General features: G+C 45.2%; 1 protein-coding gene across 6 annotated transcripts in view; it reads left to right on the forward strand.

Annotated features, from left to right (window-relative positions):
* Positions 1–22,823, forward strand: part of LRRC4C (leucine rich repeat containing 4C) — a 1,257,118-nt gene that overhangs the window by 691,051 nt on the left and 543,244 nt on the right. The window lies entirely within an intron of this gene.

Genomic DNA, 22,823 nt, shown 5'->3' on the forward strand with positions numbered 1-22,823 from the left:
GCTATGAACTTCCTTGTTTTAGTCCTGGTCGTACGTCATCACGTACGAATTCGACAGACTTTGGTGGATTGTGTGTAGGCAAGTCCGTTCATTCAGAAAGTCCGTCGTAAAGTACGTCGAAAAGTCCGCCGGGCAAAGTCTGCCGTAAAGTCCGCTCGTGTGTACACGGCATTAGATTTGAAACATGTTTTAAATCTATCCGTCAAACTCGAGTCCGGTCAAAGTCCGCTCGCCTGTATGCTAGTTCGACGGACAAAAAGCCACGCTAGGGCAGCTATTGGCTACTGGCTATGAACTTCCTTATTTTAGTCCGGTCGTACGTCATCACGTACGAATTCGACAGACTTTGGTGGATTGTGTGTAGGCAAGTCCGTTCATTCAGAAAGTCCATCGTAAAGTACGTCGAAAAGTCCGCTGGGCAAAGTCTGCCGTAAAGTCCGACCGTGTGTACGCGGCATAAGGCTCACAACTTCTCTGGGCATTTCCCTGCTTGGACACAAGACAGTTCTACTAAATCCTGCTATCTACAAGCTTTTTAAACTGTGAGCGATCCCAGCTGGACTGCCTTCCCACCGGGTTATTTGTGAACTGTCTCTGCATTATTTCAATACAAGTTCTTTCAACACACTTGGATGGTGTGTGTTATTGCCACTACACCACACTGCACCCCACCTACAGACTTTGTACCCCTTTAAAAGGGGCAGCCCCAATCTTCTAGGATAGTTGTGAAGCATGTGTCAAAGTCAGAACAAGTGGCTAATTAAGCTGCATTGGCAGGTAGCACATGCATTGGACTTTGGTCCTACAGAAACCTCTTGTTGCAGATAGAGTAGCCTGGTAGCCATAATAATTGGGTCTGGTCCACTGCCAAAGATTAGGTGTCTATAGGACGATAGAAATTCGGATCTGATGAACGTGAATTAGTAGTTTGTTCATTTTAGGACAGCATCTTCCTTTTCTGAGAGCAGCTTACCTCCGTAACCAGCTTACGTTTGTCTCCTCTGCCGAAGAGTTAAACCAGAATTTGTATGCCAGCTGTAATGAGTCAACACCGCACAGCAAGTTCGCTTAAAACATTCTAGAATGAACATGTCAGTTCGCAGAGATTTGGCATCCAGATCACTGGAAGAACTCCAACAAACCATTTGGATTTTGGTATTTTTCTCTGTGTTTACTCCACCCATTTCATCCCAAGTGCTCAGGGCAGCACAGAGATTGTCAACAAAGTTATTATTCCGCTCGCTGGTCAATGTTTGTTCATTTTCTGCTGACTGCATGGTGAGAGCATATGTTTTCCACCTCCCGTCTCTTTCCTTGGGTTGGAATGGGTTAGCTTTGAATTTTTGCAGCAAAGATCTATTACAGCTGATTGGTGGATTAGGTTGAACTGAAATAGGCAACCAATGGGCCTGTGTCTGATCAGGATCCAAGCATTTTAGCTACTTTTGGCTGACTTTTCTCACTGTAGGGCTCAGGGGGTGCAAAGCAAGTACTAAAGATGTAGGATAATGCACATAAGGTAGGTCAAAACTCTAATGCCACGTACGCACGAGTGGACTTTTCGACCGGACTGGTCCAACTGACTTTTTGACGGACTTTCCCAACAAACAGACTTGCCTACACACGATCACACCAAAGTCCAATGGATTCGTACGTGATGACGTACACCGGACTAAAATGAGGAAGTTCAGAGCCAGTAGGCAATAGTTGCCCTAGCATCGGTTTTCGTCCATCGAACTAGCATACAGACGAGCGGATTTTTCGATAGGAACTGGGTCCGGCGGAGTTCCGACGTAAGGATTTGAAACATGTTGCAAATCTAAAGTCCATCATATTTTCGACTGAAAAAGTCCGCTGCAGGTCCGATGAAGCCCACATGCAGTTGAATTGTCCGCCGGACTCGGTCCGTCGGACTAGTCCGGTCGAAAAGTCCGCTCGTGTGTACGGGGCATAACAGGACATTTTGTTTGCAGAAACACTGTGGGATTGATTTACTAAAGGGAAATAGGTCGTTCACCTTGCAAGGGAGGTTGCACTTAGCAGGATAATTTTCCCTAAAACCTTAGAGAATGTGGTGAGATTTCAGTTTGCAAAGAATAACCAATCACGTGCAAGGAAAAAAAAACAGTAATTACATTAATGGATCATGGATATCAGCAGAGCTTCACCTCGCTCACCTAACTCTAAGGAAAATTCCCTTGCAAAGTGAACAGCTTATTTGCCTTTAGTAACCAACACGCATTGGGCCAGAATGGTCCACAATCGTCACTTTTGGAAAGTTAGTCCAGAGTATTAATGTGCAGCTGGTGTTGGATCAAGTGCATGTGGACAGAAAGTGGCTGAAGAACATCAGCAGCAGTACTCCAGCATATGATGGTGCTATCGTAAACTTGAGCATAGCATATGAGTGTATGCAAAAAATAGTACATGTTCTATAAAATAAAGGTTTACAATAATACCAGCATGTGGGTGGGGCTTAAGGCACCCTAGCTGGGTCCTTAAGTACTCTGTGCCGTGGTGTTGATCCCAGTAAGTGGGGAACTGGCCGTTAATGAAGAGGCCAAGCATAACACCCCTTTACTACCAGAGTCACCTTTGCCATGTCACCCGTTTTCTAGCTGGTCGGTTGCTTTTGTAAGTGACACAAATACTGTAGTCATTAGCAATGGCACTCTAGCTTCCTCTGGACAGTATTCTGCTTGTTAGACCCATGTTCTGTATCTCCTCTAACTTCAGTCCCCTTGTTGTAAGCCCTGTTCTTTTGATATGCCATGCATGCACCCCTGTAGGTCTGTGCACAGGTTGTGCCAGGTGTGTCTGGGCACACCCTAATCACCCTGTGTGATGCAGACCCCCCTGTTTAGACCCCTGATATTTAATTAAGGACCATGAAAGGGGTTAACTTTTAAATAACAGTGAGTAAACTGGTCCTGATAACATTCACAATAATATTTCTAAAGGACTCCTCTGAACAGGGTAGCCGGGGTGTAGTGTGGCCTTGTTTCCAAGGTTATGTCCTCATTGGGATGTGGGATGGGAAGATCAGTGGGTGGACACATCGCGCTATCCATCCCACTAGCTTCGAAGAAGAAGTAAAAGGGAAGGAGGAAAGCTTGTACCTCATATCACTTAGGTCTGTCTACAACACTCTCTAAGTGCCCCATGTGGTACTCATCCCTGAGTTATTCAGCCAAAGTAATCCAAAGAAAGGCAAAGGTCAACAGGAGCAGTAAATCCACAAAGACAATTATTCCACCAGAGTCCAGCATAAGTCCATGTTGATCCAGACCCCTTGGAACCAGTGTTAATTTTGGCATCTATTTAGTTTTAGTCTTAGAACTAAAATGGCATTTTAGTTTTAGTCCCATTTTGGTCTTCTGCAATTGTTGTAGTTTTAGTCGACTAAATCAGGATATTTTAGTCGACTAAAATGATTTTAGTCGACTAAAACTCATTTTAGTTATCTAAAATCTAATGGGTGTGGTTAAATTGTAATGCATTATTTAAGCATTTCTCTACAATCTCCAAACTCATTATATACGGCTGGAGTGAAAAATCTAATATGTCATTATTTATGGTATTGAGGTATGAACATGCACCACAGACCAGTGTTAAATTTGACATCAACTTTCAATTTAGTTTTAGTCTTGACTGAAATGGCATTTAATTTTAGTCCCATTTTAGTCTTTTGACTAAAATGCCATTTTAGTTTTAGTCGTATTTTGGTCATCTCAATTGTTTTAGTTTTAGTCGTATTTTAGTCGGTTAAAATAGTATTAAGTTAGTTGGCTAAAATGTTTTAGTCGGTTTTAGCAAAATTAACACTGCTTGTAACCCCGACTGGGTTCTCACAAAGGGGCAAACTGGCAGCATAATGGTTACATCTTGACAGTGGATATAGAACTCCCCTCTCAGGGCATTAATCAGCCCCTATTTATATGGTATGGCCTGCAGAGAGCATTAACTTTCCTGAAAAGAGCAGGGAAACCTGGCCGGCAGTGTCTCAGGAATAGGGATGAGCCGAACACCCCCCGGTTCGGTTCGCACCAGAACCCGCGAACGGACCGAAAGTTCGCACGAACGTTAGAACCCCATTGACGTCTATGGGACTCGAACGTTCGAAATCAAAAGTGCTCATTTTAAAGGCTAATTTGCATGGTATTGTCCTAAAAAGGGTTTGGGGACCCGGGTCCTACCCCAGGGGACATGTATCAATGCAAAAAAAACTTTTAAAAACGGCCGTTTTTTCGGGAGCAGTGATTTTAATGATGCTTAAAGTAAAAAAAAAAAAGTGAAATATTCCTTTAAATATCGTACCTGGGGGGTGTCTATAGTATGCCTGTAAAGTGACGCGTGTTTCCCATGTTTAGAACAGTCCCTGCACCAAATGTCATTTTTAAAGGAAAAAATCTCATTTAAAACTGCTTGCGGGTTTAATGTCATGTCGGGTCATGGCAATATGGATGAAAATCAGTGAGACAAACGGCATGGGTACCCCCCAGTCCATTACCAGGCCCTTTGGGTCTTGTATGGATATTAAGGGGAACCCCGCACCCAAATTAAAATAAGGAAAGGTGTGGGGCCACCAGGCCCTATATACTCTGAACAGCAGTATACAGGCGGTGCAAACAAGACAGGGACTGTAGGTTTGTTGTTAAGTAGAATCTGTTTGTAATTTTGAACATTTTTAACGTGTTTAGCTCCAGCCAAAAAATCTTTTCTAAGCTTTTTGGAAAACATAGGGAAGGGTTATCACCCCTGTGACATTTGTTTTGCTGTCTTTCCTCCTCTTCAGAAGATTTCACCTCACTTTTTTGTCCCAATGAAAAATGTTTTTTGAAAATTTGGGTTTTTTTGTGGAACAAGGATTGGAAAGCATCAGTGGAAAGGAGAAATTGTTTTCCCATATTAACTCTTACAGGAGAGAATTTCCCTTCCTAGGGGTAGATTTCATCTCACTTCCTGTTGTCTCCTTCCGTTTGCAAGTAGGAGTCGTTTGTAAGTTAGATGTTTGAAAGTAGGGTCCTGCCCTATATACTCAGCAGAAATTTGGGCCTTAGGTGTTGCTGTGGCCACAACACTGTAAGCCCTCACAGGGCCCTGCTGTGAAATATTAGATCAAGAATTGTAATTACATGCCCCTGTTGAACAGGAGCTGAAAAATTAGGCCTTAGGCACTGGTGCTGGTGCCACAACACTGCAACCCCTCACAGACACTCTAGTTGGAACGCAGGAACGAGCCCTGCTGCAAATTATTGCTTCAAAAATTGTAATTACACGCCCCTGTTAGACAGGGGCAGAAAAATTGGGCCTTAGGCACTGGTGCTGGTGCCACAACACTGCAACCCCTCACAGACACTCTAGTTGGAATGCAGGAACGAGCCCTGCTGCAAAGTATTACATCAAAAATTGTAATTACACGCCCCTGTTAAACAGGGGCTGAAAAATTGTGCCTTAGGCACTGGTGGTGGCGCCCAGAACCAAAAATGTTCTTACAAGCTATCAGCGTGATGATTGAGGAGGAAGAGGATAATTACTCAGGGATAGTCACTCAGCATCAGCATAGGCAGTCTTTGAAGGGATCTGAGATTTCAAAAAAAATTATTCGGTTACATCAGCATCAGGTGCTTGGTAGCTGGTGGTGATCCAAGACTCATTCATTTTTATGAAGGTCAGCCGATCGACCGAGTCGGTGGACAGACGCACCCTGTGATCGGTTACCACGCCTCCAGCAGCACTGAATGTGCGTTCCGAAAGAACGCTGGATGCAGGACAGGCCAGTAGCTCAATTGCATACTGTGCAAGCTCTGGCCAGTGATCCATCCTCAAGACCCAGTAACCCAGAGGATTTTCGGTGGGAAAGGTGTCCAAGTCTGATCTTGCCCCTAGGTATTCCTGCACCATGTAAAACAGACGCTGGCGATGGTTGCTGGAACCGATCATACCTTGGGGCTGCGGACCAAAAAATTGTCTGAACGCATCGGTCAGACGGCCACCTTCTCCACCGCTCCTTCTTTGACTGACCGAAGCCTCAGCAACACGTTGTCCAGAAACAGGAGTTTGTAACCTCCCAGTCTCTGGGAACGCGTTGCACAGACCTTTCTGCAAGGCCTCCCGAAGATGTTTCATCCTCTGCTCCCTCTGCGATGGCAAGATAAGGTCCGCAACCTTACCCTTGTAACGTGGATCAAGGAGGGTTGCCAGCCAGTATTGGTCCTTCTCCTTGATACCACGAATACGAGGATCCTTACGCAGGCTTTGCAGGATCAGGGAGGCCATGCAGCGTAGGTTTGCTGAGGCATTCGGTCCGGAGTCCTCTGGGTCACTAAGAGAACGACATGGTCCGCAGCCACCTCCTCCCAGCCACGTACAAGTCCATGTGTTTCTTGGGACTGATCCCTTAAAGACTGCTGCTGATGCTGAGTGCCAGGCTCCACCTCCATACTGACACAATCTTCCTCCTCCTCCTCTTCCTCCTCGTCCTCTTCCTGTGTGATCGGCGGGCACGCAGGAACACTGTCTGGATAAAGGGGGCCTTGAGAGCTAAGGAAGTCCTCCTCTTCCTGCCTCTGTTCTGCCTCAAGTGCCCTGTCCATTATTCCACGCAGCGTGTGCTCCAACAGGTGGACAAGGGGGACAGTGTCACTGATGCATGCACTGTCACTGCTCACCATCCTCGTGGCCTCCTCGAATGGTGACAGGACAGTGCATGCATCCCTGATCATGGCCCACTGGCGTGGGGAAAAAAAACCAAGCTCCCCTGACCCTGTCCTGGTGCCATAGTCGCACAGGTACTCATTGATGGCCCTCTGCTGCGTGTGCAGCCGCTGCAGCATGGCCAACGTTGAGTTCCACCTGGTGGGCATGTCACAGATTAGGCGGTTCTTGGGCAGGTTAAACTCCTTTTGGAGGTCCGTCAGCCGAGCACTGGCATTATATGACCGGCGGAAATGCACACAGACTTTCCTGGCCTGCCTCAGGACATCCTGTAAGCCCGGGTACCTGCCCAAGAACCGCTGCACCACCAAGTTAAGGACGTGAGCCAAACAGGGCACATGGGTCATTTGTCCCTGTCGGAGGGCAGAGAGGAGGTTGGTGCCATTGTCGCAAACCACCATTCCTGCCTTAAGTTGGCGTGGCGTCAACCACCTCTGAACCTGCCCCTGCAGAGCTGACAGAACCTCTGCCCCAGTGTGGCTCCTGTCCCCCAAGCACACCAGCTCAAGCACCGCATGGCATCTTTTGGCCTGCGTACTTGCGTAGCCCCTTGAACGCCTACGGAGCACCGCTGGTTCCGAGGAAGAGGCCATGGAGGAAGAAGAAGAGGAGGGGGTGGAGGAGAGAGGTGTGTCACAATCAGCATTTTGGAGGCGTGGTGGCGGAACAACCTCCAACACTACTGCACCTTGTCCTGCATCCTTCCCAGCTGCCAGCAGAGTCACCCAATGCGCCGTGAAACTTAGGTAACGTCCCTGTCCATGCCTGCTGGACCATGAGTCAGCGGTAATATGCACCTTACCGCTGACCGCCCTGTCCAGCGAGGCATGGACATTGCCTTCCACATGCCGGTAGAGAGCCGGAATCGCCTTCCGTGAGAAAAAGTGGCGTTTGGGTACCTGCCACTGAGGAACCGCACATTCCACAAACTCACGGAAGGGGGCAGAGTCTACCAACTGAAAAGGCAGCAGTTGAAGTGCTAGCAATTTTGCCAAGCTAGCATTCAACCGCTGGGCATGTGGATGGCTGGGAGCAAACTTCTTTCGGCGGTGCAGCAGCTGGGGCAGGGAAATTTGCCTGGTACAATCTGACGTCGGTGTACCAAAAGCAGATTGCCCACAAGTACTTGGCTGTGACACACCTAATTCTACACCTTCATTCCTCTCACTGCAGGTCTCAGAGAGGACTGAAGGTCTAGTGGGGTTGGAAATCTCAGCTGATGAGGAGCAAGGAGAGATCCTCTTTGTTCTTTGGTGTGGGTCTTTTAGATACGCTTGCCAACGAACTGCATGGCAGGTCAACATATGTCTGGTCAAGCATGTGGTACCCAAGCGGGAGATATTTTGGCCACGCGAGATACGCTTGAGACATATGTTGCAAATAGCAGCGGTGCGATCTGATGCACTCGTCTCAAAAAAGGCCCACACCAAAGAACTTTTTGAATAACGCGCAGAGACTGCAGCGCCCTGCACATGTGGAGCTTTGGGGTGTGATGCAGTCAATGTGCTGCCCTTAGGCTGGCCCCTGGAGGGCATCCTGCCTCGTTGGTGATGTGCTGCCGCCTCCTCCTCCTCCTCCTCCTCCTCCTCCTCCTCCTCTCTCCTATCAGGCACCCACGTTGAGTCAGTGACCTCATCATCCCCTCCCTCCTCATCACTGGAGCAAACCTGGCAGTATGCTGCAGCAGGGGGAGCATGACTGCCAGATTGCTGTCCTTCTTGGGCACCCCCTCTGTCCGCGCTCATGTTACTGCCTTCATCGAGCTCAGTATCGTCATCAGAGCCTTCCAAACGCTGGGCATCCTCCTGGAGCATGTACCCAACACTGTGGTCAAACAGTTCGAGGGAATCCTCATGAGGACATGGTGGAGCTAGGGAAGGAGTCACTGATGACATTGAGCTGAGGGAAGAGGCCGCTGCTTTGCCAGACAAAGCACCCTGGGCATGGGTGAGAGAGGATGAGGAGGATGAGGACGGCTTGGTCATCCACTCGACCAAGTCTTCCGCATGTTGCGGCTCAACATGGCCAGCTGCCGAAAAAAAGGCCAAGCGTGTCCCATGGCCACGTGCTGATGAGGATGCACCGTCTCCACGACCAGCACTAGACACAGAGCCTGCTTGCCCTCTCTTATTGGCTTGTGACTGTCTGCCTCTCCTTCTTGGCCTTCCAGACATACTAATGGCCTGTAGCTGCACTAAGCTGGGATAGAACACCTGTAATTTTCTTCAAGTAGCTTTATATACTGTAACCAGACAAGCCTGCCTGTCAGTAGGAAGATAACAGGAACGGATCTAGCTGAACACTGTGAGCAGGACGCACTGTACTAAATGTAAATAGTCTAGCTGCCTGACCGTGGTACTAATAGGATCAAATAGAACACCTGTAATTTTCTTCAGGTAGCTTTATATACTGTAACCAGACAAGCCTGCCTGTCAGTAGGAAGATAACAGGAACGGATCTAGCTGTACACTGTGAGCAGGACGCACTGTACTAAATGTAAATAGTCTAGCTGCCTGACCGTGGTACTAATAGGATCAAATAGAACACCTGTAATTTTCTTCAGGTAGCTTTATATACTGTAACCAGACAAGCCTGCCTGTCAGTAGGAAGATAACAGGAACGGATCTAGCTGTACACTGTGAGCAGGACGCACTGTACTAAATGTAAATAGTCTAGCTGCCTGACCGTGGTACTAATAGGATCAAATAGAACACCTGTAATTTTCTTCAGGTAGCTTTATATACTGTAACCAGACAAGCCTGCCTGTCAGTAGGAAGATAACAGGAACGGATCTAGCTGAACACTGTGAGCAGGACGCACTGCACTAAATGTAAATAGCAGGAACGGATCTAGCTGAACACTGTGAGCAGGACGCACTGCACTAAATGTAAATAGCAGGAACGGATCTAGCTGAACACTGTGAGCAGGACGCACTGCACTAAATGTAAATAGCAGGAACGGATCTAGCTGAACACTGTGAGCAGGACGCACTGCACTAAATGTAAATAGCAGGAACGGATCTAGCTGAACACTGTGAGCAGGACGCACTGCACTAAATGTAAATTGCAGGAACGGATCTAGCTGAACACTGTGAGCAGGACGCACTGCACTAAATGTAAATAGCAGGAACGGATCTAGCTGAACACTGTGAGCAGGACGCACTGCACTAAATGTAAATTGCAGGAACGGATCTAGCTGAACACTGTGAGCAGGACGCACTGCACTAAATGTAAATAGTCTAGAAGATAACAGGAACGGATCTAGCTGAACACTGTGAGCAGGACGCACTGCACTAAATGTAAATAGCAGGAACGGATCTAGCTGAACACTGTGAGCAGGACGCACTGCATTAAATGTAAATAGTCTAGATAGAAGATAACAGGAACGGATCTAGCTAAACTGAATACAGTGTATATATATATATGCAACACCTGGGATGCATATATATACACAATACACTGTAAGTGCAGCTAACTGACTGACTGTTCTGCCTAATCTATCTAACTCAAATCAAATGACACTGTCTCTCTCTCTCTCTATCTCTCAGCACACCGGAACACACACTACACAGGGCCGCCGTGCAGGCGGCCTTATATAGTGTGGGGTGTGTACTAAATCCCCTGAGCCATAATTGGCCAAAGCCACCCTGGCTTTGGCCAATTACAGCTCTCTCTACTGACGGCGCTGTGATTGGCCAAGCATGCGGGTCATAGTGCATGCTTGGCCAATCATCAGCCAGCAATGCACTGCGATGCCGCAGTGAATTATGGGCCGTGACGCGCCACACGAATTTAGCGCGAACGGCCCATAACGTTCGCAATTCGGCGAACGATCGAACAGCCGATGTTCGAGTCGAACATGGGTTCGACTCGAACACGAAGCTCATCCCTACTCAGGAACCACCAACTCAACAGGTCAACCTGAGGATACAGTAAAAAATGTATACATCTTGAATTTGTAACACAGTTGACCTGGTATAACCCAGAGCATAAATACAACAACAACAAAAAAGGTTTAACTCTTTAGAACCTTCTTGGAAGCACCTACTTACAAGCATATACCCTGTTACTGCTGCACATAGCCTTTCATGTCCATGGGAGGCTGTACTGTCCACCTGGGCTTCTTAAAGCGGGGGTCCACCTATCTATCGTTTTTTTTTTTTTGGAGTTCATTCACAAACTTTTCTTCTCATGATTATCTACTCACATGTTCTGTGTAATAAGTCCGCCTGTGTCCGATTTCGCTGTAAAGAATAACTTATAAAATTCACTGAAGGCGGTTTCCATCTTCATTGTGGGCATTTGAAGCCCACAAGCATGTATTTCCTGGATGCGGTGAATGCTGTGCTCCCAGCATTCACCGAGATGTTGTGATGACGCTGTTGCACAATGCATGCTGGGAAGCCTGAGACTAGCTCCCAGGGGACTGTGGGAGGTCTGGGAGAGGCTAGAAACACGCCTACTCCCATGGGAGGAAAACCAGGAAGTGCAAAGAAGATTAGAAAAAAAAAAGGTAATTACGGCAATTTAAATTTTTTTACACAGCATGTCAGCATCTAGGCAAGGAAGAGAATGCATAGAGATAATGTTCAAAATTTGGGTGGAACCCCGCTTTAAGAGGAGGAAAGACATCAGTATTGACATTGCCAGTGTGCAAGGCCATAGCAAATATTTAAATTTAATATTTATTCATTTTATGGAAGGTAACCTGCAACAATGCAAAAACTTAAAAAAAAAACTATGAAATTCAGGTTTTTCAAATGGCAAGTTGGAGATGAACACACCTTTACTCTCTGTGCTTGGCACATAATTTACAGTATATCATCTATTAGCATAAATAGAAATTACTTAGCATATTACAGACATTTTGCTGCAGAGGCTCAAACATGATGTCAGCTTCAATAATTCTTGCAGTGGCTGCAGGGAAGTGCCAAGGTGGATTTTAGGTAAAACACTACTTCGTAAAATGTTGTTCTGTTTAGTTTGGCGCTGGGCAGCTTGATAGATGTGGACCTTTAGCCTGCTGTAAGAAATATATTCGGTCCCCCCAAAAAAGATTCTTGTCATAAATGGGGGTAAATCTTCTGGAGGGCAAGTGGATAATATAATACCTTACTATCTATTTCCCGAACAGAAGGATTAAAAATAGTCAAATGTCGATTGAGAGAGTTTAGTTTCACTTTAATTCCAAAAAAAAAAAAACATCTTTACAAAGTGCGCCATGCTATTGCTTTTGACTTTCCCATGCCTCAAAGTAAAAATGTAACTTGACGGTGATTCTGGAAAAATCACATCCAAAACTAGTTTTGCACTAAAATTTACCATAATAACCCAAAATGAGAGCATTGCGAACACTCACTTCCGTTTCCCTTTAACATCAAGTCTACTTTAGTAAGTACAACTATCCATTTAGGAAGCGGCTTGCAGATCTCCTTTTAACAACAGGAATTTTCCTCCATCCCAGTTAACATCCCCTCGCTTTTTTTTTTTTTCTAAAGGTGGTCTTATCACCGCTCTGTTAGTCCTTCTAGGAAGTTTTGTAGTTTGCAGCGAGCAATGGGGAAAAAAAAAATAGTAATAATAATAATGATGAAATGTCAACTTTAAAGTCAAATTCGCAAACAGGATGTGATTCTCAACTGACAATCATTTAATAGCGTAACATCATCCGGAAGCTGCTTCCAGCTGAGCATTATTCTGAAAAGACTGAAGGTCATTCTATCAGAAATTTCCAGTGTCTTTTTTTTTAGAGGTTCGGGCTGTTGTGTGCCGTCTTTGAACATACACAGTATTTTTCCTGCAAATATCAAAGCTGAGCATTAAAATCAGATGCATTTTACAGCTCAGCCAGAAGTATGCTTGCAAAAAAAAAAAACCTAACCATTGTATGCTTCTTTACCAAAATTTGTAAACCACTTTCACCATCTGCATTGGCCTGGGCATTTGCCACATTTTGCTGGCCACAATCAGAATTTCCCATGACTATGTAGTGCTACCCCCCCCCCCCCCCCCATAGGAGCCGCTGTCTTGCCATGGGTTCCTTTCACCACTAGAGCAGCAGCAGCCAGGCACACAGCAACATTCACTCCTCTGGCTCAATAAACAGTCTACGGGTTGCCTTTTTGATTTTCATTGCTGAAAAAACTTTGATAGGGCACTGGGAGCTGTGGGATACTCCAACGAACATTAAAGAGGAAGTAAACCCTGATGGGTTTATTTAAGTCATTATTTAAGCAACAAATAAGTACAATATGCATTTAGCAATGTGATTGAAGGTAGGTATTAAGGTAAAAAACTTGTTTCTTATGTTATTTTCGTTATAGCAAGGCTGGGTAATTATAACCCATTAGTTTTTGTCACCTATGTCCAACTGGAAAGATTTCCCCTTAATTTCTGTCCTGTTCTGCCACCATAGAAAGTGAGGGGGAATGCCTTGTAGCCACCAGGATCCCCAGAATTTTTATCTCCAAATCTAAGGATGTCTACAAAAAAAAAATCATGTAACGTGTTGCACATTTGCCTTATGCAGTAGGCTCCACATATAAAATGTGTGTGGTGTGTTAGTATAATACATAAACACTTATACCTCGTACACACGATCAGACTTTCCGACAACAAAACCGTGGAATTTTGTCCGAAGGGTGTCGGCTCAAAACTTGTCTTGCATACACACGGCACACAAATGTTGGCCAACAATTACGAACGTAGTGATGTACAAGAGGTGCTACGAGGTCTTTCAGCTCTTTAGCGCCACCCTTTGGGCTCCTTCTGCTAATTTTGGGTTAGTAGAAGTTTGGTGAGTGTTGATTCGCGCTTTTCATTTCGCGCGTTTCAGTTCGTTTCTGAACGGCAGTTCGTCAGCCATGTTGCGGAATCGGAGGAGAGAACGTGTTATTTATTATTGGCCTTGGAGTTATTGCTTTGACGTTATTTTTTTGATTGAATAATGATTTGATTTGGTATATTTTCTAAATTTTTGGATGCATAGAATGCACTTTTTGGTTAAGTTCTATTGGCAGATAGTATGTCTATTTTTTTTTTTAATGCACAATAAATAAATTGTGGAGAATAATACTTGGCTATGTGTTTTACTTCAAATGACAGTTTGGGAGTAGGCAGTTACATTTTAAAAAATACAATGTAAAATTAACAAGGGACACCAACATAGTTGTATCTTTGGTCTTAAAAACTACGGGATAATGGTGTTGTGGTAACTTGCACAAATAAAAAATAAAACAAAAAAACATAATAATATTATTCTTGATATCACTAGAAAAAAGAAGCCTTTGAAAATGTGTTTGCAAAAACTCCATCAGTATCACCAGCAAAGCAGCTTCATTATTATCCCATTAAAGAAGAAGAGAATTGTGCGCTGCATTTCGAGATTTCATAATTTGCCGCGTCACAAATGTTAATTCTCCATTACGAATGCTAGTTTACAAGACCGAACGCTTCTGCCTCCGAGCATGCGTGTTTGTACTTTGGACTTTTGTCTGAGGGACTTGTGTACATATGCTCGGAAAATCCGCTTAGGCGCTGAAGAAAGGGGTGCTCCCCCGAAACGCGTAAGCCATCAGCCATTCGCGCTGGTCTGATCCTCTCGGCAACAGGTCCTGGGGTGTCGATCCACAGAAACAACGATTTTGCGCCCTTTTGAAAGCTATCTTTATTAGCTCTTTTTTGAGTATAATTTTTACTGTTTTTATGCTGCATTAAAGTTTATCAGTGGTAATGCACTAGGTTGGTGCGCCCTCTTTCTTTTCTGTTTTCCCGAAAATCCAACAACACACATTTGTTGGCAGAAAATTTGAAAACATGCTAGCCAACATTTGTTGGCGGAAAGTCCGACAACAATTGTCCGATGGAGCGTACACACGGTCGGATTTTCCGCCAACAGCCTGACATCCAACATTTCCAGTCGGAAAATCCAATCGTGTGTACGGGGCGTTACAGTTTAGTAGATGTTGTCTAATCTAGTTGTGGTGGTGCTGGTGGCTTTGGCTGTAGAGCCATATAGCAGGCTGGCTTCTAAATGCGTTGATTGATTTCTAGGGCAAAAAAAATTAAAAAGGTCAAATTGATCTGAGTTTGCACACAAACACATACACACAAAAGAAGCTTTACAATTTGACATGCACTTACCAGAAGACAGCTTTGGATATCTAATCAGACTGCCACAGAAGGATTCCAGATTAAGCACAGTTAACTTGATCCAAGGCAGCAGTCAAACAGGCTGGTGGTCAATAGCAGCAGACACAGTGGTGAAAGAGAGAGGGGGAGGGAACAAGGAAGTGCCACCTAAGTGCAGTATTAAAGTAGATTTTTAATGACACAATGTACAAGTAACACTCACAAGAGGTATATTAAATATAGGCCCATCTGTATAGGTTGTCCCGGAGTCTCCTCGGGGTCCGCAGATGTTTCCTGGTGTGTGGTGAGGGGCCAACAGAAGGAGCTGTAGCTCCGAGTGCGTAGCCTGTTAGTATCCACTGTTTCCTGTGAATAGCTCCTCTGGATGTGTCCCCGTGACCTGTGACGTCACTTCTGTGCGCTCCACGCTGGTCCCGGCTCATCTCCTGTGGCCACCGGACGCGCTGAGGAACAACTAACACCACACCACGCACCAGGAAACATCTACTGACCCGAGGAGACTCCAGGACAACCTATACAGATGAGCCTATATTTAATCTACCTCTTGCGAGTGTTACTTGTACATTGTGTCAATAAAAATCGACTTTAATACTGCACTTAGGTGGCGCTTCCTTGTTCTCTGCCCCTCTATCTTCCTGCATACAGAGCCAGCTTTCTGAGGACAGCAGCCGCCCTAAAACTCTGGACTACCAACTTTATTTATACTTACACGTGTGAACTTATGATCCCATATACTGAGTACTAGTGTCTTTACCACTACCACTCTAATATTTTTGCATATTACACTGCATCCTGCGCTGACAGTTATTTTTACTACAGTGGTGAGAGTCCAGGGAAATCTACCTATACAAAACGGAGAAGGAGAAATACCTTAAATGAGACAATAGCAGCTAAATGATTACAAAGAATAAAAAAAGAAACAAATTGTGTACTTACCATAAGATGTAGCTATATGCTCACGAGAGTTTGTAGCATTGATATTTGTATGCAGGTAGTTGACTTTTTGCCCAGGGCAGCGACTTGATTCAAGAAGGCTGGAACAAGTAGGCTGGTGCTTGATAATTTGAGGGGGGGGCGGCAAACCAACGTTACCCCCCCCCAGTCAGGAGACAGACATTAATGCGGGGAACACTGGGAGCACCCCCGCTCTGCTGCCGCTGGAGATGGACAACCTCCTTACCTCTGTCCTGCCCAGACTCCGATCTCTCCTCCTCGAGCCGGGGAGTGCTGGATGGCTGAGCCGGATGCTGAATGGTGACCCATCCCTGGAGTGGCAGCTGGTGGATCCATCGGTCTTCCCCTTGCTTGTCCCCTGGCCACGCGTCTCCTCCCTCCTCCTCCTCCCCCTTGGCCAATAACATTGCTTCTCCTTTTGGCCGATCAGTAAACGGGTCTCGCGACCCACTTCCTGATTGGCTGGGAGGAGAATCAGTGTGAGAATAGCGAATGTTCATTTCATATGTTCATATCACACAACTGGGTGGGCTCAGAGCTCAGTGCTCTGCGCCCAGAGCCCACCCTTTTTTGAAGCCTATTAGAGCCTCTGGCTCTAATCACATGCTTCAAACCCCCCCCCCCCCCGCATTTGGAATCCATGGTCCGGCACCCTGTATGTAGATCAGGGGACCGGACGCATGGAAAGGGGTGGGCAACACCCGTGCGCCCCTAATGGAGGGCCGCCACTGCTAGTCACACTGATGTATGAGAATCCAGAAAAAAGAGAAAACCCTAAAATAACTATAGCAGCTAAATGCTGAAAAAAATGACTGCTTTTACCCCACAGAGAGAGAGAGACCACTTTCCCCCCACAGTAAGAGCCAAGAGAGACCCTCAACCAGCCTGCAGTGCCCAGCAAACAGACTGCTGCTCTCTCCTTTCCCAGCTCACGAAGGGCACGATATTAGTTCGTGTTTTTTTGTGTGCGGGAAAAATGCCATGACATCATCACAAGTAGGCGTGCCACACAGCCTCTGCCAGACCCACCCCTCAGCCCCTTGTCCCCGCTGGTGCCGGACAAATACAGCATCGAGTCGGCTCACCATTGTTCACTGCCACTTTTTTTCCTGCTATGTGCATTTATGGGCAGGAGAAAAGTGCCCTGTTTTTATGGGCTGTCTGTAAAAATATGGGCAGTGGGCAACACTACCAGGAGAGTTCCAGAGGTACAGGGGCTGGTGTTTTCAGGCAGCCCATGACTGCTCCAGAGGCCTGTAATGCAGAATAACATTTGACAAAAGGGCAGTGTTTGGCATCTCTGCTCATCATAATCCCAATACAGTAGTACAGACTGCTGGGATTTGTATGCTTTAAGCAGCATTTTTCCTCACAGAGAAGCTGAAAGTAAACTTCAAAGTCCGGAGACAATTACCAGGGGGTGGGAGCAGATAAAAGCAAAAGGCCAGGAGGGGAGTTGGAGAGAGACTTTGCTGGTGTAAGGAGGTGTGAGTGAGAGCCGTGTGGAGCCACATGGGCCTGTACTGTACGGTGTTGAGGCCGAGAATCTGCTACTGACACTGAGAAGCCGGGTATCCTGCGAGAGGCAGACTGGCGGAGACATGTTCACTGCAGGATTGTAGAAGTCATCATCATCATCATCACAGCCGCATCTGCAAAGAACAAGAGGGGCTCCCTAGCCGGTCGCTCATCGTTTTGCCCTTTTACAGGGGGTCCCCGGGTAACAAACAAGATAGGGACTTTAGGTTTGTTCTTAAGTTGAATCTGTTTGTAAGTCGGAACAGGTACATTTTTTAAGTGTAGCTCCAGCCAAAAAAACGATTTTTAAGCTTTTTGGATAGCATAGGGAAGGGTTAATACCCCTGTAACATTTGTTTTGCTGTCTGTGCCCCTGTTCAGAAGATTTCACCTCACTTTCTGTCCCAATGACAATTGGATTTTGAAAATTTTGGGTTGTTGTGGAAACAAGCCTTGGTGATAAAGCATCAGTGGAGGTACCTTTTCCCCTTAATAGCTCTTACAGGAGTGAATTTCCCTTCCTAGGGGTAGATATCCTCTCACTTCCTGTTGTCTCCCTCCGTTTGTAAGTAGGAGTCATTTGTAAGTCGGATGTTTGTAACTAGGGGACCCCCTGTATTAAACAGGGACTGAGTAAGAGGGTTCCTGACCCACCTAAAGCTACTCTTGTTTCAAGTGCTTGTTGTCCTTCAAGGATACTCCTCGGCATAGGCCTTTGCACATGTACCAGAGCCCTTTGATTGCTGCAGTCTGCCATTCCCAACTGTTTCACGATCACTGCCTGCAGGTTAACAGACTGAGTCAACCCCTTGACCCTCTGATAGGTAAAATTCTATAGCTACTTTAATCTAATGCTGCGTACACGCGAGTGGACTTTACGGCAGACTTGGTCCGGCGGACTTTTCGACAGTCTTTTCGGAATGAACGGACTTGCCTACACACGATCAACCAAAGTCCGGATTCGTACGTGATGACGTACGACCGGACTAAAACAAGGGAGTTGATAGCCAGTAGCCAATAGCTGCCCTAGCGTCGGTTTTTGTCCGTCGGACTAGCATACAGACGAGCGGACTTTTCGACCGGACTCGAGTCCGTCGGAAAGATTTGAAACATGTTTCATTTCAAGGTCCGTCGAACTTTTGGAAAAAAAAGTCCGCTGGAGCCCACACACGATCGAATTGTCCAACGGACTCCGGTCCCCCGGACCAAGTCTGCCATAAAGTCCGCTCGTGTGTACGCGGCACTAGTCATCTAAAAAAAGGGTTTGCCACCCAAGTTCAACTTCATTACTTAACTAGATCCCATCACTAAACACAGCTCTATGTTGTTTACATTGACAGAGCTGTGCTTGTTGAAGCTCAGAGCCAATTACCAGGTGATGGCGGTCAATCATTTGCAGGGACCCAGTGATCGTCATGTGCCATGACGAATCACAGCACAGCTGGGCGCGCGTGCACATGCATGCCCCCTACCCGGAAATGCAGAATCACATATACACTATATTGTCAAAAGTATTGGGACACCTGCCTTTACACACACACATGAACTTTAATGGCATTCCCATCTTAGTCCGTAGGGTTTAATATTGAGTTAGCCCACCCTTTGTCGCTATAACAACTTCAACCCTTCTGGGAAGGCTGTCCACAAGGTTTAGGAGATATATTAAACAAGTTCATGCTCCCAGCGCATTTTTTGAGGTCAGGCACTGATGATGGGCGAGAAGGCCTGGCTCACAGTCTCTGCTCTAATTCATCCCAAAGGTGTTCTATCGGGTTGGGGTCAGGTCCCTGTGCAAGCCAGTCATGTTCCTCCACCCCAAACTCGCTCATCCATGTCTTTATGGACCTTGCTTTGTCCACTGGTGGGCAGTCATGTTGGAACCGGAAGGGGCCATCCCCAAACTGTTCCCACAAAGTTGGGAGCATGAACTTGTTTAATATATCTTTGTATGCTGACGCCTTAAGAGTTTCCTTCACTGGAACTAAAGGGCCAAGCCCAACCCCTGAAAAATAACCCCACACCATAATCCCCCCTCCGCCAAATGATTTGGACCAGTGCACAAAGCAAGGTCCATAAAGACATGGATGAGCGAGTTTGGAGTGGAGGAACTTGACTGTCCTCAACCCGATAGAACATCTTTGGGATGAATTAGAGCTGAGACTGTGAGCCAGGCCTTCTAGTCCAACATCAGTGCCTGACCTCACAAATGCGCTTCTGGAAGAATGGTCAACCATTCCCATAGACACACTCCTAAACCTTGTGGGCGGCCTTTCCAGAAGAGTTGAAGCTGTTATAGCTGCAAAGGGTGGGCCAACTCAATATTGAACCCTACGGACTAAGACTGGGATGCCATTAAAATTCATGTGTGTGTAAAGGCAGGCATCCCAATACTCTTGACAATATAGTGTATACGTGATTCTGCTATGCAGCAGTAAAACTACAGTGCGCGATCGGCAAGTGGTTAAACACCAGCTTCCCCGAAACGGTTGCTCGCAGCAAATTTAGGATCTGAGAATCCATTCTGAATTGTTTTGCACTTTCTCTCCGGCAAAGAGTTAATTCTTGTTGGAGTCAACTGTAAAATGATGTATGTGTGGTGTAAGGAGCCTAGGCCAACTCTCGGGGGGACACCTTTCCTTTCTGAAGCCCTTCAAGCTGCCTCCAAGTTCTAGAACATCAGACAGATCCTCTCTAGAGACGGGTGGCGAGAACAGAAAAGGCTGTGGCTCCGCGTCTACAGACTCGCATTAAAAAGATCCACTGTTCTCAAAGCAAATAAAATGGGGGAAAAAAAAGAAACCTAAAACATAAATTTCAGATATAGTAACCTGCTATGAATAAAAACATGTTGGTTCAACGTGGAGCTGTTCTATTCAACAGAAGGAAAACCATTGAAGAAGGTGAAATACTATCATAGAACAATGACTTACCTTAAAGCGTTATTGCATTTGAAATTGTTTATAAATTTTGCAATAAAAAAAAACAAAAAAACGATATTACCATTTTTTTTTCTTGCAATATTGGCTTTCTTCTTGTTAAGCCCACTTTTTGTATTTTACATTGCAGGAAAGATACTTCTGTGGGAGGAGTCTGTGTACCATGATTTTCTTTATCTAGCCCACGACTATATTTAAAATTAGAATTGAACGTGTTAGGTAGTTCAAATTTTTTTGGCCATTTTAGCACTCTGTTGTGTTGCATGTTAACCACTTCAGCTCCGGAAGGTTTACCCCCCTTCATGACCAGACAATTATTTTGCGATACAGCACTGCGTTACTTTAACTGACAATTGCGCGGTCCTGCGCTGCTGCACCCAAATAAAATTGATGTCATTTTTTTCCCCCAAAAATAGATCTTTCTTTTGGTGGTATTTGATCACCTCTGCGGTTTAAATTTTTTACGCTATAAACAAAAAAAGAACAACAATTTTGATAAAAAAAAACACAATATTTTTTTTTAATTTCTGCTATTAAACACATCCAATAGAAACAATGTAAAAAATCAAATTTCTTCATCAATTTAGGCCAATATGTATTCTGCTACATATTTTTGGTTAAAAAAAATCCCAATAAGTGTATATTGATTGGTTTGGGCAAAAGTTATAGCGTCTACAAACTATGGGCTATATTTATGGATTTCTTTTTTCCTTTTTTACTAGTAATGGCAGCAATCAGAGATTTTTAGCGTGACTGCAACATTGTGGCGGACAAATCGGACACCTAACTGACACTTTTTTGGGGACCAGTGACGCCAATACAGTGATCAGTGCTAAAAAAAAATGCACTGTCACTGTACTAATGACACTGGCAGGGAAGGGGTTAACATCAGGGGCGATCAAATGGTAAAATGTGTTCCCTGGGAGTGCTTGCTAACTGTGTGGGGGAGGTGCTTTGACTGGGGGAAGACAGAGATCCGTGTTTCTGCTTAACACAAGATCTCCATCTTCCCCTCTGACAGAACGGCAATCTGTCTTGTTTACATAGACAGACCACCATTATGTCTGCCTCGGGAACGGTCGGCGGGTCCCTTCATTCCTGGTAACACTGTCAAGTATATTTTCCATGTTTTTGTTCATTTGTAAACGTATTTTTTTTTTTAAAAAGGAGAGTGTTTATCGAATTTACTAAATTTACTAAATTACCAAATTCAATTTTTAAAAGTCCTTAAAAATATTTATGTAGAAAAGATTTGCTGAACGCTTCTCTTAGAAGTACGGCAGCAAAGCAGCATCACTGCGCTGGATCACGTATCTGAAAAACGATCCAGCAGTTCCGGGTAGGGGGCGCACGTGAGCGTCCGCCACCCCGGCTGTGCTGTGATTAGTCACAGCACAAGGCGATCAATGATTGACCGCCGTCACCTGCTGATCGGCTCTGTTGCTCTGAATAGTGACAGGGGATTTTGCTGTTTTTATTATTCCCTGCAAAGTAGGGAAAAAAACAGCAAGATCTACCGTAGTAGTAAAAGCGCCACATAACGCGCATATTACACATTGTTAGGGACATATTTAACCCCTTGATCGCCCCTATATGTTAACTCCTCCCCAGCCAGTGTCATTAGTACAGTGACAGTGTATAGTATTAGCACCGATCACTGGATTTGTGTCACTGGTGATGTCAGGTAGTCAGTTAGTGTACCGGCCAGCATCAGCTAGTCAGATTTCCTGCCACCCTATCACAGTCCCAATATAACTCACTCATCAACGCCATAACTTGTATAAAAATAAAAATTCCAGACTCTATAACCTTCACGTAAACCAAAAAATATACACTTATTAGGATTTTTTTATTTATTTTTTTTACCAAAGACATGTAGCAGAAAACATATTGGCCTAAATTCAGGAAGAAATTCGATTTTTTATTTTTTTTTTTTAATTATGTTTTATAGCAGAAAATAAAAAATGTGTCTGTTTGTTTTTCAAAATTTTCCTCCTTTTTTCGTTTATATTGCAAAAAATAAAAAAATGCAGTGGTGATCAAATACCACCAAGAAAAGCTCTATTTGTGTGAAAACAAAATGACATAAATTTAATTTGTATACAGCGTTGCATGAATGTGCAATTGCCAATTAAAGAGGAAGTAAATCCTGATGGGTTTTACTTCCTCTTTTGCTCCCTGCAAAGCCTGCAAATTAAAAGCATAATGGGCTAGTATGCATTGCATACTAGCCCATTATGTGAAACTTACCTGCAAACGAATCCATTGCTGTCCCCTGTGCAGGCCACGTCCATCTTCGCCCATCTTCCTTCCGGTGGCCGCGGACTTCGGCTCTGTGAATGGCCAAAGCCGCGTGACGTCACTCCCGCGCATGCACGCGGAGCCGTCAGTAACAGCACACGCTGGAGGAAGAAATGGCTCAGAGGTCCGTTTCTTTACATTGCATGTGCCGATTACATCATCGGCGCACTACAAGTGAAATATCTCCTAAACGGCGCAAGTTTAGGAGATATTTCCACCGACTATAGGTAAGCCTTATTCTAGGTTT

Source organism: Aquarana catesbeiana, linkage group LG11, assembly GCF_042186555.1.
Source record: "Aquarana catesbeiana isolate 2022-GZ linkage group LG11, ASM4218655v1, whole genome shotgun sequence".
In the NCBI taxonomy this organism is placed as follows: Eukaryota; Metazoa; Chordata; class Amphibia; order Anura; family Ranidae; genus Aquarana; species Aquarana catesbeiana.